We start from the raw sequence: 14,991 nt of genomic DNA on the forward strand, positions 1-14,991 counted from the left end.
CTCAGAGCCATACTGGCCTTATACCCTAGTTCTCCCTCAATGCTTTCACCTTCTGACCTATTGCTCTGGTACCCACTCCCCTGCCATACTAGTTTAAACCCTCCCGTGTCACACTAGCAAACATCGCGGCCAGGATATTTATGCCTCTCCAGTTTAGATGCAACCCGTCCTTCTTATACAAGTCACACCTGCCCCGGAAGAACTCCCAGTGGTCCAGATAACGGAAACCCTCCCTCCTACACCAGCTGTTTAGCCACGTGTTTAGCTGCTCTATCTTCCTATTTCTAGCCTCACTGGCATGTGGCTCAGGAAGTAATCCCGAGATTACAACCCTAGAGGTCCAGTCTTTTAACTTTCTGCCTAGCTCCCTGAACTCTTGCTGCAGGACCTCAAGCCCCTTCCAGCCTATGTCGTTAGTACCAATATGTACAACGACCTCTGCCTGTTTGCCCTCCCCCTTCAGGATGCCCGCTACCCGTTTGGAAACATCCTGGACCCTGGCACCAGGGAGGCAACATACTATCCTGGAGTCTCTTTCATGTCCACAGAAAGAGTTCACATCATGTCTAACTGTGCCCCTGACTATAGAGTCCCCTATGACTATTGCTCTTCTGCGCTTTGACCCTCCCTGCTGAACATCAGAGCCAGCCGTGGTGTCACTGCTCTGGCTGCTGCTGTTTTCCCCTGATAGGCTATCCCCCCAACAGTATCCAAAGTGGTATACCTGTTCGAGAGGGGGACAAACACAGGGGAGTCCTGCACTAACTGCCTGCCCTTTCTGGTGGTCACCCATTTCTCTGCCTACACCTTGCGTGTGACCACATTGCTATAACTCCTATCTATGATGCTTTCCGCCACCTGCATGCTCCTAAGTGCATCCAATTGCTGCTCCAACCGCACCACGCGGTCTGTGAGGAGCTGCCATTGGTTATACTTGCTGCAGATGTAGTCGACCGGAACGCTGGAAGTGTCACAGACCTGCCACATCTCACAGTTGGAGCACTGCACCCTGCTGAGTGACATTTAAGCATTAATTAATTAATTTAAAATAAACACTTGACTCATTGTTAGATTGAGTTACAATTAACTATATAGCCCTGACGCTAGATGATTTTTACTGTAAAATTAAATGCTAAATACCGATCTCTGCCCTCACGTTTAGCTACTCCATTATCTAGTTAATCAGTTAGATTTTTTTTGCAATTTTTTTTTTTCAAATTTAACAAATTCCCAACCAGCCAACCAGATCACGGCTTTACTGTGATGTCACTTACAGTCCCCCCCCCCCCCCCCCCCCCCCACACACACACAATTTGAAAAGGTAATAAAAATAAAAATCACTTACCTTCCCAGGATGCTCTCTGGTTCTCTCCCTGCAGGTTAACAGTTACAGGCCAGAAGAAAGAGAACAAAACGGTAGGGAAAAAGCACCTTCTCCCACTCTGCACCGAATTACCTCACTGCACCAAATTACCAAGTTCCAATTCCCACTCCGGGTGTGTCTCACTCACTCAGGATGTGTCTCCTTCACCTGTGCAAAGCTCAGTTCACCCACACACTTGCACTGGTCTTTTGTACAGCAGCCCAGTCCACAAACCCCTGCTTAAACCCAAATCGGCCCAGCTCCTCCCACAAATATTCCCACGCCATATGGTCAAAAGCTTATTCCATATCCATCGCCACTGCCACTTCCACTTCCTCACATTTGTCAACAACTGTTTCCCTTTCATAAACCCCGTTTGGTCCTAACCTATCACTCCCGGGACACAGTCCTCAATTCGTGAAGCCAACACCTTCGCCAGCAATTTAGCATTCACATTCAGCAACGATATCGGACGGAATAATCCACACTGCTCTGGATCCTTACCTTTTTTCAGTATCAGGGAAATAGAAGTCTGCCATGTGTAGGGTGGGCCCCATTCCCCTCTCCCTAGCCTCATTGTATACCTCCACCAGCAACAGCCCCAGGTCCCCCCAAACCTTTGAGAAAACCCCACCGGAAACCCGTCTGGACCTGGGGCCTTCCCTGCCTGCATCGCTCTCATACTCTCCATCACCTCCCTCAACCCGATCGGGGACCCCAATCCCTGCACCAACTCCATCCAGGAGCCTCCGCATTCCTTTCCCCCCGGCCAGGGCCTCAAACTCAAATAACCTCCTGTAAAATTACTCAAACATCCCATTTACCCTCACCGGGTCCAGCACTACCCTTTCTGTTCCGTCCTTCACTCTACCAATCTCCCTCGCCGCCTCATGTTTCATAAGCTGGTGGGGCCAGCATACTAGTCATCTTCTCCCCATACTCATATACTGTCACTTGGCCTCCCACAACTCCCGAACCACTGCCTTGAGTGCCCAATCTTTAAATGAGTCTCCTGTAGAAAAGCAACATCTGCATTCAGACCGTTTGCCCGGTCCATTCAGCCCCCTCACGTTCCACGTGACCAGCCTGGTTAGGGGAGGGGGGCACCCAGCCCCCTCCCCCCTCCCCTGCAGATCAACCATATTCCTTTTTGTGTCAGCCCCCGGCCCGCGGCCCTCCAGGCCCACCCTCGGATATCCACCGTCCTCACTCCCTTTCCAGCAGCGCCACACCAACCACACCCTTGTCAGCAACCACCCCCCCTACCTCTCCGGGACAAAATACCAGCCCCATCCCCCACCCCTGCACCAACAAGCTGACCAGTCCCCGTTAACTAGCACACCCAGCTAGCTTGGTAGGACCGCCAAGGCCTTCAAACCTCCTCCCCGCCATTCTCCTACCTACCCCGTACACACTCCCCCAAGAAACAAAGGAGCAGAAAAACAGAAAATGTTGCACTCACCCAAGCACCCCACCACCGAACCCAACAAATCATTTCAAAGGACAAAAAGTTCTCCAAAAACAACCAAAAGAAACCACCTCCTCAAAAGTTCAATGTCCTCCTTCTCCTGCCAGTCCCTCAGAAATACCATCACCTCCTCTGGCGTATCAAAATAATGTTCCCGATTCTGGAAAGTCACCCAGAGGCGGGCCAGGTACAGCACTCCAAACCTCACCCCCTTCTTGAAGAGTGGAGCCTTGACCCGGTTAAACCCGGTGTGGTAGTCGGTATTAGGGCTATTACAGTAGGTTGATGCTGTAAGACCATTGGTGTGGGAGGTACCTGAGACACCCTTTGAAGCACGCCAGCCAGTGTTTGAAGGTTGCCGCTGAGTTTGCCGCGTGGAGGCTGAGTTGCAGACACTCCGGCTTGATTCGGAGCTCCATTCTTTAAAATCTAGTCTAATAAATTGATGCTCGATCAATAACTCCAGAAGCGAGATTGGAAGACAAGTGAAGGCTTTATTGGACTAGATGTTTCCCCAGCAGCAAGATGATTGGTGAAGCCTGCCTGCTGGTTCCGCCCAGTAAGGCGGAGTATAAGAGCCTGTGTCACCCTAGCAGCTGCATTCTGTATCTGCGCTGCTGGGGAAACATCTAGTCCAATAAAGCCTTCACTTGTCTTCCAATCTTGCTTCTGGAGTTATTGATCAAGCATCAATTTATTGGACTAGATTTTAAAGAATGGAGCTCCGAATCAAGCCGGAGTGTCTGCAACTCAGCCTCCACGCGGCAAACTCAGTGGCAACCTTCAAACACTGGCTGGCGTGCTTCAAAGGGTACCTCAGGACGGCCACGACTGCACCTATGGAGGACCAGAAACTGCAAGTTCTCTACTCGAGGGTGAGCCCAGAGATCTACACCCTCATCAAGCATGCGGACGATTTTGAGGCCGCAATGACCTAATGGGACACTATATTCGCTTAGTAAACCAGGTCTACGCCCGACATCTGCTAGCGATGAGGCGACAAATCCCCAGGGAAGCACTGGAGGAATTCTACCGTGCACTCCTGGTGTTAGGTAGGAACTCTGACTGCGCGCAAGTTTCAGCCAGCGACCACACAGAACTTTTGATCCGGGACACATTGGTTGCAGGTATGCAGTCCTCCCAAATCCGCCAGCGGCTGCTCGAAAAAGAGACACGAGGTCTCAGGGAAGCAAGGGCCCTTGCTAGCTCCCTGGATGTGGCCTCCCGAAACACCTGCACTTAAGTACCCGACCACGTGGCGACCCCTTGGGCAGCGTGGAACCCCCCCGAGGCCAACTCCGATGTGTCCCCCATCCCCCCACAAGCTTGTGTTGCGCGACTACCAGGAAACCCCGGGGGGCCCGGCTGATATTTTTGCGGACAAACCAAACACCCCCGGCAGCGCTGCCCGGCCCGCTCCTCCACCTGCAAAGGGTGCAGCAAAAAGGGCCATTTTGTGGCGGTATGCCAGGCCCGGGCAGTCGCTGCGATCTCCAGCGGTGAACTGGGACAGCCAACCCACCTCTTTCCACGAGCCATGTGCGGCCAGCAGGCGTTGCCATCTTCCTGTTCCAGAGCCATGTGCGGGCCCCGGGCGCTGCCATCTTGTTCCCCAGAGACCACGTGCGACGGATGGGCGCCGCCATCTTGCACCCCCCCAGCCATGTGCGACCAGTGGGCGCCGCCATCTTGGCTGGAGTCTCAGGACCCCGATTCGGATGACCACACACCGCCCGAGGAAAACCTCCAACTTTTGCCACGACTTGCCTCGGTGACTTTGGACCAGTCTCGGCCCCGAACGCTCTCGACCGCGACGACGACCGTGCTCATCAATGGGCACAAAACATCCTACCTGATCGACTCCGGGAGCACAGAGAGCTTCACACACCCCAACATGGTAAGGCGCTGTTCTCTTCCCATCCACCCAGTTAATCAAAAAATCTCCCTGGCCTCCGGGTCTCACTCTGTAGAGATCAAAGGGTTCTGCGTAGCAAACCTCGCGGTCCAGGGAAGGGAATTTAAAAATTTCCGCCTCTACGTCCTCCCTCACCTCTGGGCTGCCACGCGCCTAGGACTAGATTTCCAATGTAACCTCCAGAGTTTAACTTTTCAATTTGGCGGCCCTATACCCCCTCTCACTGTCTGCAGCCTCGCGACCCTCAAGGTCGATCCGCCTTCCCTTTTTGCGAACCTCACCCCGGATTGCAAACCCGTCGCCACCAGGAGCAGACGGTACAGTGCCCAGGACCAGACCTTCATTAGCTCGGAAGTCCAGCAGTTACGGAAGGTATTATTGAAGCTAGCAACAGTCCCTGGAGAGTTCAAGTAGTGGTTGTAAAGACCGGGGAGAAGCATAGTGTTATGGGAGGGGAGTTTTCAAATCTAACAGTCTGCTTTTTGTTTCTGTCCGTAAAGTACTACGTGAGACATTCTTCACCCCCAAAAACTTCTGAGCCTCTGAAAGAGCCATTGTTCACAACACTCTCCCCACTTAAACTAAAATACCACACCGGAAAAGCAACAATCCTTCACTGTCTTTAAGTTCACAAAAGCCAATCCAATAGATAGACTTTTATCCCCCTCAAGCCCCCAATTGTTATGGGCGCGATGTTTTCAGAACCCCAAAATGTATCATGGAGTTCAACCACCCTGCCCCTTTAATGTATTTGTTGCTTTTCCTAGCACACGGCTTGCTCCCTAGTAGTGGGATTACAATTATGGACACGTGGGTTTTTAAACACAAAACACTGTTTATTCCATGAACTCAACTTAACATCTTAAATAAACATTGGATCTCTTACCACCCCTTACTGCAAAGATAACTCAGAAAATATTGCAACAGTAAATAATTCCTCAAAATGTTCCTTCAAACTTCCAAGAGACTTAACACCTTTAAACAGAATCACATCAGGTTAAAGGCTTTACTATTATGAGTTTAAATCACCCAAATGATCCAGAGATAGTCTTCATGGCAGAGATCCAGCTCACTGCAAACTCAGACACTCCCAAGCTCTTTTCAAAACTGCAAAACTAAACTGCAAAATGGCTGACCTGACCTCAGCTCCACCCACTCTCTGACATCAATGTTTTCTGAAAGGTACATTGCTTAAACATCCATGTCTCAAAGGTACTCTCACATGACAATAAGATGGTCATTGATTATAGTCAGACCATCAACAGATATACGCAGCTTGACGCATACCCTCTCCCCCACATATCTGATCTGGTCAATCAGATTTCACAATACAAGATCTTTTCCACAGTGGATCTAAAGTCCGTCTACCACCAGCTCCCCATCTGCCCTAGTGACCGCAAATACACTGCGTTCGAAGCAGATGGGCAGCTCTACCACTTCCTAAGGGTTCCCTTTGGTGTCACAAATGGAGTCTCGGTCTTCCAACGGGAGATGGACCGAATGATTGACCGGGTCGGTCTGCAGGCCACGTTTCTGTGCCTCGATAACGTCACCACCTGTGGCCACGACCAGCAGGACCACGACAGCAACCTCCGAAAATTCCTACCGCAAAATTCCTTAATCTAACCTACGACAAGGACAAATGTGTGTTCAGCACCGACCATCTAGCCATCCTCAGCTACGTAGTGCATGATGGAGTTATAGGCCCAGATCCCGAACGCATGCGCCCCCTCATGGAATTTCCCCATGCCCACTGCTCCAAGGCCCTGAAACGCTGCCTGGGATTTTTTTCATATTATGCCCAGTGGGTCCCCAACTATACAGACAAGGCCCGCCCACTAATTCAATCCACGGTTTTTCCCTTGTCGGCAGAGGCCCGCCAGGCCTTCAGCCGCATCAAAGCGGACATTGCAACGGCCACGATGCACGCAATCAATGAATCCCTTCCCTTCCAAGTCGAAAGCGACGTGTCCGACGTAGCTCTGGCGGCCACCCTCAACCAAACGGGCAGACCCGTGGCCTTCTTCTCACGCACCCTCCATGCTTCAGAAAAACGCCATTCCTCAGTCGAACAGGAGGCCCAGGCCATAGCTGTGCGGCACTGGAAGCATTACCTGGCCGGCAGGAGATTCACTCTCCTCACTGACCAACGGTCGGTTGCTTTCATGTTCGATAATGTACAGCTGGGCAAGATAAAGAACGATAAGATCTTACAGTAGAGGATCGAGCTCCCTACCTACAACTATGAGATCTTGTACCGGCCCGGAAAGCTGAACGAGCCTCCTGATGCCCTATCCCGCGGCACATGTACCAACGCACAAGTGGACTGGCTCCGAGCCCTCCACGAGGACCTCTGCCACCCGGGGGTCACTCGATTCTTCCATTTCATTAAGACCCGCAACCTGCCCTGCTCCATCGAGGTCAGGACTGCCACCAGGAACTCCCAAATCTGCACGGAGTGCAAGCCGCACTTCAGGCCAGAGAAAGCGCACCTGATAAAGGCTTCCCGTCTCTTTGAACGCCTCAGTATGGACTTCAAAGGGTCCCTCCCCTTCACCGACCACAACACGTACTTCCTGAACATGATTGACGAGTACTCCTGGTTCCCATTCGGCATCCCCTGCCCCGACATGACCGCAGCCACCGTCATAAAAGCCCTCCACGGTATCTTTACACTGTTCGGTTTCCCCGCCTACATACACAGCGATAGGGGGTCCTCCACGCTGGCTATGTCCTCATGGGCTTCCCTTATGTGCTGGCTGGACTTGTCATTGAAGAGGTCCACCAGCTGCTCCGTTGACCATTGGGTGGAAAGAACAAGCCCTTTGCCCTCCGCCATCTTAGCCTGTGGCGCACCACAAAGGCTCTCCTGTTCCAAAAGCTCTTTTCTTTTCGCCCCACTCCTAGTTTGTGGATCAATCCACCAGCCACATCAGAGCAGTTACACCTTCTCCTGGCACTCCTACATCTCTTTCCATCCAAAATTCCACCTCTCGGATGGGGAAAGGGTCGAAAAATTCACCCTTGAACGGGAGCCACCAAATAATAATACTCTTTATTGTCACAAGTACACTTACATTAACACTAGTGTCCCCTAGTGCCCACATTCCGGCGCCTGTTCGGGTACACAGAGGGAGAATTCAGAAAGTCCAAATTATCTAACAAGTTTCAGGACTTGGAAGAGGAAACTGGAGCACCCGGAGGAAACCCACGGAGACACGGGGAGAACATGTCGACTCCGCGCCGGGAATTGAGCCTATGACCCTGGCGCTGGGAAGCAACAGTGCTAACCACTGTACTACCGTGCTGCCCTATGCGTCCGCTCACTCCATGGCCGCCACCAGACACGCCTGCATACTGGCCTGTACTGTGCTGTAATGTTCTATGGTCTATGTTCACCTGTACACATACACAAGCCCACTTGAACCGGAGGTCTGAATAAAACAAAAGACAAATCTGAGGCTTCCTTCGAGAAGTTCTGATGGACGACATTCATCTGCAAACCCTCTCTGAAAATCTGCATATTTTTGTTTGTCATCTAAATTTAGTTTATAAGTGTGAAGTGGCACAAGTAACCAACATGGCTTTGCAAAGGGCATTTGCGAAAATGCAATTTTGAACAGTGGATTTGTTCAAATGTTAATATTTGCATTGCATTTACTAAAGCAGATTTAAAAGCAGGGGGGAAAAACAATGACTGGTAGAATTCAAGATGGTGAAAAAGCTGAAACTTTAAATGGTTAAGGATTGCATTCCTGTTTGAACCTTGTGCAGGTCACCTCTCTCTCCCACAAGAAATGAAACCTAATGCTTCAAAGGTAGAGGGAGAGCAGAAGGAACTCAGACTTATTTATCACATGCTGAACAGGTCTTTGATTACACACTTTCAAAGAAATTATGGGTGCGGTTTAACGACCGTGTCACGCTTGAGCGAGAGAGTGACGCGGCCATTAGATCATGGGAGAGGTCAAAATGGGGGGGAAACGGGCCTGGCGCAGATCGGTTTGCGATCTCGTCCCCATTGGCGAGAACCGAATCGCCGCGCTGTGGCGAGAAATCAATAATCACCAATGTGGTCAGTTCGATGTTTCAAGCATTCCAGCATGTTCTACATTCTCATCATTGTGAAAGGAATGTCTCTGAAAATGTTTATCTTATTTGTTGGTGGCTCTTCTATTTATGCCTTTGTTCTACACTCTCCCTCAAGTTGATTTCAGCTCATTTTCAGAGGCAGTCTATGCCCAAAGCAAGAAACCTACAATTGGGTGGATGTTTAATAATTAATTTACAGGATGTCGGCATTGTTGGCTAGATCAACATTTATTGCCCATCCCTTAAATGCCCCTGAGAAGGTGGCGATGAGAAACCTTCTTGAACTGCTGTAAATCCATGAGGTGGAGATACACCCACAATGCTATTCATAGAATCATAGAATCATAGAAGTTTACAGCATGGAAACAGGCCCTTCGGCCCAACCAGTCCATGCCGCCCAGTTTTTTACCATTAAGCTAGTCCCAGTTGCCCGCACTTGGCCCATAACCCTCTATACCCATCTTACCCATGTAACCATCTAAATGCTTTTTGAAAGACACAATTGTACCCGCTTCTACTACTACCTCTGGCAGCCCATTCCAGACACTCACTACCCTCTGAGTGAAGAAATTGCCCCTCTGGGCCCTTCTGAATCTCTCCCCTCTCACCTTAAACCTATGCCCTCTAGTTTTAGACTCCCCTACCTTTGGGAAAAGATGTTGACTATCTACCTTATCTATGCCCCTCATTATTTTATAGACCTCTATAAGATCACCCCTAAGCCTCCTACGCTCCAGGGAAAAAAGTCCCAGTCTATCCAGCCTCTCCTTATAACTCAAACCATCAAGTCCCGGCAACATCCTAGTAAATCTTTTCTGCACTCTTTCTAGTTTAATAATATCCTTTCTATAATAGGGTGACCAGAACTGCACACAGTATTCCAAGTGTGGCCGTACCAATGTCTTGTACAACTTCAACAAGACGTCCCAACTCCTATATTCAATGTTCTGACCAATGAAACCAAGCATGCCGAATGCCTTCTTCACCACCCTGTCCACCTGCGACTCCACCTTCAAGGAGCTATGAACCTGTACTCCTAGATCTCTTTGTTCTATAACTCTCCCCAACGCCATACCATTAACTGAGTAGGTCCTGGCCTGATTCGATCTGCCAAAATGCATCACCTCACATTTATCTAAATTAAACTCCATCTGCCATTCGTCGGCCCACTGGCCTAATTGATCAAGATCCCGTTGCAATCCTAGATAACCTTCTTCACTATCCACTATGCCACCAATCTTGGTGTCATCTGCAAACTTACTGACCATGCCTCCTAAATTCTCATCCAAATCATTAATATAAATCACAAATAACAGTGGACCCAGCACCGATCCCTGAGGCACACCACTGGTCACAGGCCTCCAGTTTGAAAAACAACCCTCTACAACCACCCTCTGCCTTCTGTCGTCCAGCCAATTTTGAATCCAATTGGCAACCTCACCCTGGATCCCGTGAGCTTTAACCTTCTGCAACAACCTACCATGCGATACCTTGTCAAAGGCTTTGCTAAAGTCCATGTAGACAACGTCTACTGCACTACCCTCATCTACCTTCTTGGTCACTCCCTCAAAAAACTCAATCAAATTTGTGAGACATGATTTTCCACGCACAAAGCCATGCTGACTGCCCCGAATCAGTCCTTGCCTCTCTAAATGCTTGTAGATCCTGTCTCTCAGAATACCTTCTAGCAACTTACCTACTACAGACGTTAGGCTCACCGGTCTGTAGTTCCCAGGCTTTTCCCTGCTGCCCTTCTTAAACAAGGGCACAACATTCGCCACTCTCCAATCTTCAGGCACCTCACCTGTGGCTGCCGATGATTCAAATATCTCGGTTAGGGGACCCGCAATTTCCTCCCTAGCCTCCCACAACATCCTGGGATACATTTCATCAGGTCCCGGGGATTTATCTACCTTGATGCGCTTTAAGACTTCCAGCACCTCCTCCTCTGTAATATGCACACTTCTCAAGACATCACTATTTATTTCCCTTAGTTTCCTAACATCCATGCCTTTCTCCACCGTGAATACCGATGAGAAATATTCATTCAGGATCTCACCCAACTCTTGTGGCTCTGCACATAAATGCCCTTGTTGATCCTTAAGAGGCCCTACTCTGTCCCTAGTTACTCTTTTCCCCTTTATGTATCTGTAGAATCTCTTTGGATTCTCCCTTGCATTATTTGCCAAAGCAATTTCATGTCCCCTTTTTGCCCTCCTGATTTCCCTCTTAACTCTATTTCGACAATCTCTATACTCTTCAAGGGATCCACTTGATCCCAGTTGCTTATGTACGTCATATGCCTCCTTCTTATTTTTGACCAGAGTCTCAATATCTCGAGTCATCCAGGGTTCCCTACTTCTACCAGCCTTGCCCTTCACTCTAAAGGGAATGTGCTTACCCTGCACCCTGGTTAACACATTTTTAAAAGCCTCCCATTTACCAGCCGTCCCTTTGTCTGCCAATAGTCTCCCCCAATCTACCTCTGCAAGTTCCTGTCTGATACCATCAAAATTGGCCTTGCCCCAATTAAGAATTTTAACTCTTGGGCCAGACCTATCATTCTCCATAGCTATCTTAAAACTAATGGAATTATGGTCACTTGTCCCAAAGTGATCCCTCACTAGCACTTCTATCACTTGCCCTTCCTTATTTCCCAAGACGAGGTCAAGTTTTGCCCCCTCTCTAGTCGGTCCATCCACATACTGAATGAGAAATTCCTCCTGAATACACTCAACAAATTTCCCTCCATCCAAGCCTCTAATGCTATGACTGTCCCAGTCAATGTTGGGAAAGTTAAAGTCCCCTACTACTACCACCCTATTATTCTTGCATTAGGGAGTTCCAGGATGTTGTCCCAGCGCCAGTGAAGGAATGGCGATATACTTCCAAGTCCGGTGGTGAGTGACTTGGACGGGAACCTCCAGGTGATGGTGATGTTTATAGGCATGAGCAGCCCTTGGCCTTCTAGATGGCAGCGGACAATAGATTGAAAGGTGCTGCCTAAGGAGTCTTGGTGAGTTCTGCAGTGAATCCTGTAGATGGTACACACAGCTGCCACTTTTAGTCAGTGGTGATGGGGTTGAATGGTGTTGAGCTTTTTCAAAAAAATGTATTTTATTCCAAATGTGTAAAAACAGTAACATATACAATACCCTCCACAATCTCAGTCCACAGTTTATACCAATGTTTCCCTTTTTACCCCCTCCCCCCGATGAACAGTTCCTCAAACATTGTCTGAACACCCCCCACCATGTCTCAAAGCCCTCCCCCGACCCCCCTCAAAGAACAAAGAAAAGTACAGCACAGGAACAGGCCCTTCGGCCCTCCAAGCTTGTACCACGCTGCCTATCTAACCTAAATCCTTCTGCACTTCCGGGACCCGTATCCCTCTATTCATCGATTTGTCAAGACGTCCCTTGAACGTCACTATAGTCCCTGCTTCCACCACCTCCTCCGGCAGCAAGTTCCAGGCACCCACTCCCCTCTGTGTAAAAAAACTTCCCTCGTACATCTCTAAACTTTGCCCCTCGCACCTTAAACCTATGTCCCCTAGTAATTGACTCTTCCACCCTGGGAAAAAGCTGACTATCCACTCTGTCCATGCCCCTCATAATCCTGTAGACTTCTATCAGGTCACCCTCAACCTCCGTCGTTCCAGTAAGAACAAACCAAGTTTCTCCAACCTCTCCACATAACTAATGCCCTCCATACCAGGCAACATCCTGGTAAACCTCTTTTGTACCCTCTCCAAAGCCTCCACATCATTCTGGTAGTGTGGCAATCAGAATCGAACACTACATTCCAAGAGTAGCCTAACAGCTACTCTATACAGCTGCAGCATGACTTGCCAATTTTTATGCTCAATACCCCGGCCGATGAAGGCAAGCATGTCACGTGCCTTCTTAACTACCTTCTCCACCTGTGTTGCCACTTTGTGACCTGTGGACTTCTACACCCAGATCCCTTTGCCTGTCAATACTCTTAAGGGTTCTGCCATTTACTGTATATTTCCCACCTGGATTAGACCTTCTAAAAGCATTACCTCACATATTGCATCGCTGCATGACCCCTCTGAGGTGTCCTCCTGCAGTATAGCTGTGATCGTCTCCTTAACTAGTAGCTCAATTCTTCCACCCCTTTTACATCCTCCTCTATCCCGCCTGAAACATTTAAATCCTGGAACATTTAGCTGCCAATCCTGTCCCTCCCTCAACCAAGTCTCTGTAATGGCAACAACATCGTAGCTCCAAGTACTAATCCAAGCTCCAAATTCATCTGCCTTACCTGTTATTCTTCTTGCATTGAAACAAATGCACTTCAGACCACCAGTCCCGTTATGTTCAGCAACATCTCCCTGACTGCTCTTCCTCCGAGTCTTACTAGCCCTATTCTCTAGTCCCCCTCAGTTATATCACCTTCTGACGTATTGCTCTGGTTCCTACCCCCTGCCACATTAGTTTAAACCCTCCCGTGTGACACTGACAACCTTGTGGCCAGGATATTTATGTCCCTCCAGTTTAAATGCAACCTGTCCTTCTTGGGACTTTTCCCAGAAGAGATCCCAATGGTCCAATTACCAGAAACCCTCCCTCCCACACTTGTTTAGCCACGTGTTTAGCTGTATTATCTTCTGATTTCTAGCCTCACTGTCACAGAGAGTAATCATGAGATTACAAACCCAGAGGTCTTAACTTTCGACCTACTCCCTAAACTCCTGCTGCAAGACCTCGTCACTCTTCCTGCCGATGTCGTTAGTACCAATATGTTCTACGACCTTTGACAGTTCACCCTCCCCCTTCAGAATTACCTCTGCCAGACATCCTGGATCTTGGCACCAGGGAGCCAACATACCATTCTCGTTCATGTCCACAGAAGTGTCTATCTTTGCCCCTGACTAATAGAGTCCCCTATAACTATTGCTCTTCTGCACTTTGTCCCTACCTGTTTAACAACAGAGCCAGCCATGGTGCCACTGCTCTGGCTACTGCTGCTGTTTTCCCCCGATAGGCCATCCCCCCAACAGAATCCAAAAGGGTATACTTGTTAGAAAGGACGACAGCCACAGGGGATTCTTGCACTGACTGCCTGCCCCATCTATCTTCCTGCACCTTGGGTGTAACCATTTCTCTAAACCTCCTGTCAATGGCACCTTCCACCATCTGCATGCTCCTAAGTGCATCCAACTGCTGCTCCAACCGATCTGTGAGGAGCTGCAATTGGGTGAACTTCCAGCAGATGCAGTCGTTGGAATGCTAAGCTTCATGGACCTCCCACATCTCACAAGTGAAGCATTTCCCCCTTCTCACTGCTAATTCTAGAGCTAATTAATAACTTAATTTAAAAATAAATACTTAGTTAACAAACTTATTTTAATATGTGCTTCCCAGCACTAAAGTTCTACTATAAATGTAAAATGGTTTCACATTTAGATTCTTGATTAGCGGGTTAAATCTCAGCCATCTTGTGATGTCACTCTTCAGTTTTTCTTCCATCAGTCAGAACATTGGTGAATCCATTTACCTTCCCAGGATCTGTACGAAAATCTCCCACTTAGCTCTGCTCTTGCTGTTTCGATTTCACCTTCTCTCGTGATAATTTAACAAAATTCACTAGACTCTGGGGTGGTCCCGGCGGATTGGAAATTAGCAAACGTGACACCACGGTTTAAAAAAGGAGCTAGACAGAAAGCGGGTAATTATAGGCCAGTTAGCTTAACTTCGGTCGTAGGGAAGATGCTGGAATCTATCATCAAGGAAGAAATAGCGAGGCATCTGGATGGAAATTGTCCCATTCGGCAGACAGCATGGGTTCATAAAGGGCAGGTCGTGCCTAACTAATTTAGTGGAATTTTTTGAGGACATTACCAGTGCGGTAGATAACGTGGAGCCAATGGATGTGGTATATCTGGATTTCCAGAAAGCCTTTGACAAGGTGCCACACAAAAGGTTGCTGCATAAGATAAAGATGCATGGCACTGAGGGTAAAGTAGTAGCATGGATAGAGGATTGGTTAATTAATAGAAAGCAAAGAGTGGGGATTAATGGATATTTCTCTGGTTGGCAATCAGTAGCTAGCGGTGTCCCTCAGGGATCAGGGTTGGGCCCACAATTGTTCACAATTTACATAGATGATTTGGAGTTGGGGACCAAG

This window comes from Scyliorhinus torazame, chromosome 4 (assembly GCF_047496885.1).
Source record: "Scyliorhinus torazame isolate Kashiwa2021f chromosome 4, sScyTor2.1, whole genome shotgun sequence".
NCBI classification, from domain to species: Eukaryota; Metazoa; Chordata; class Chondrichthyes; order Carcharhiniformes; family Scyliorhinidae; genus Scyliorhinus; species Scyliorhinus torazame.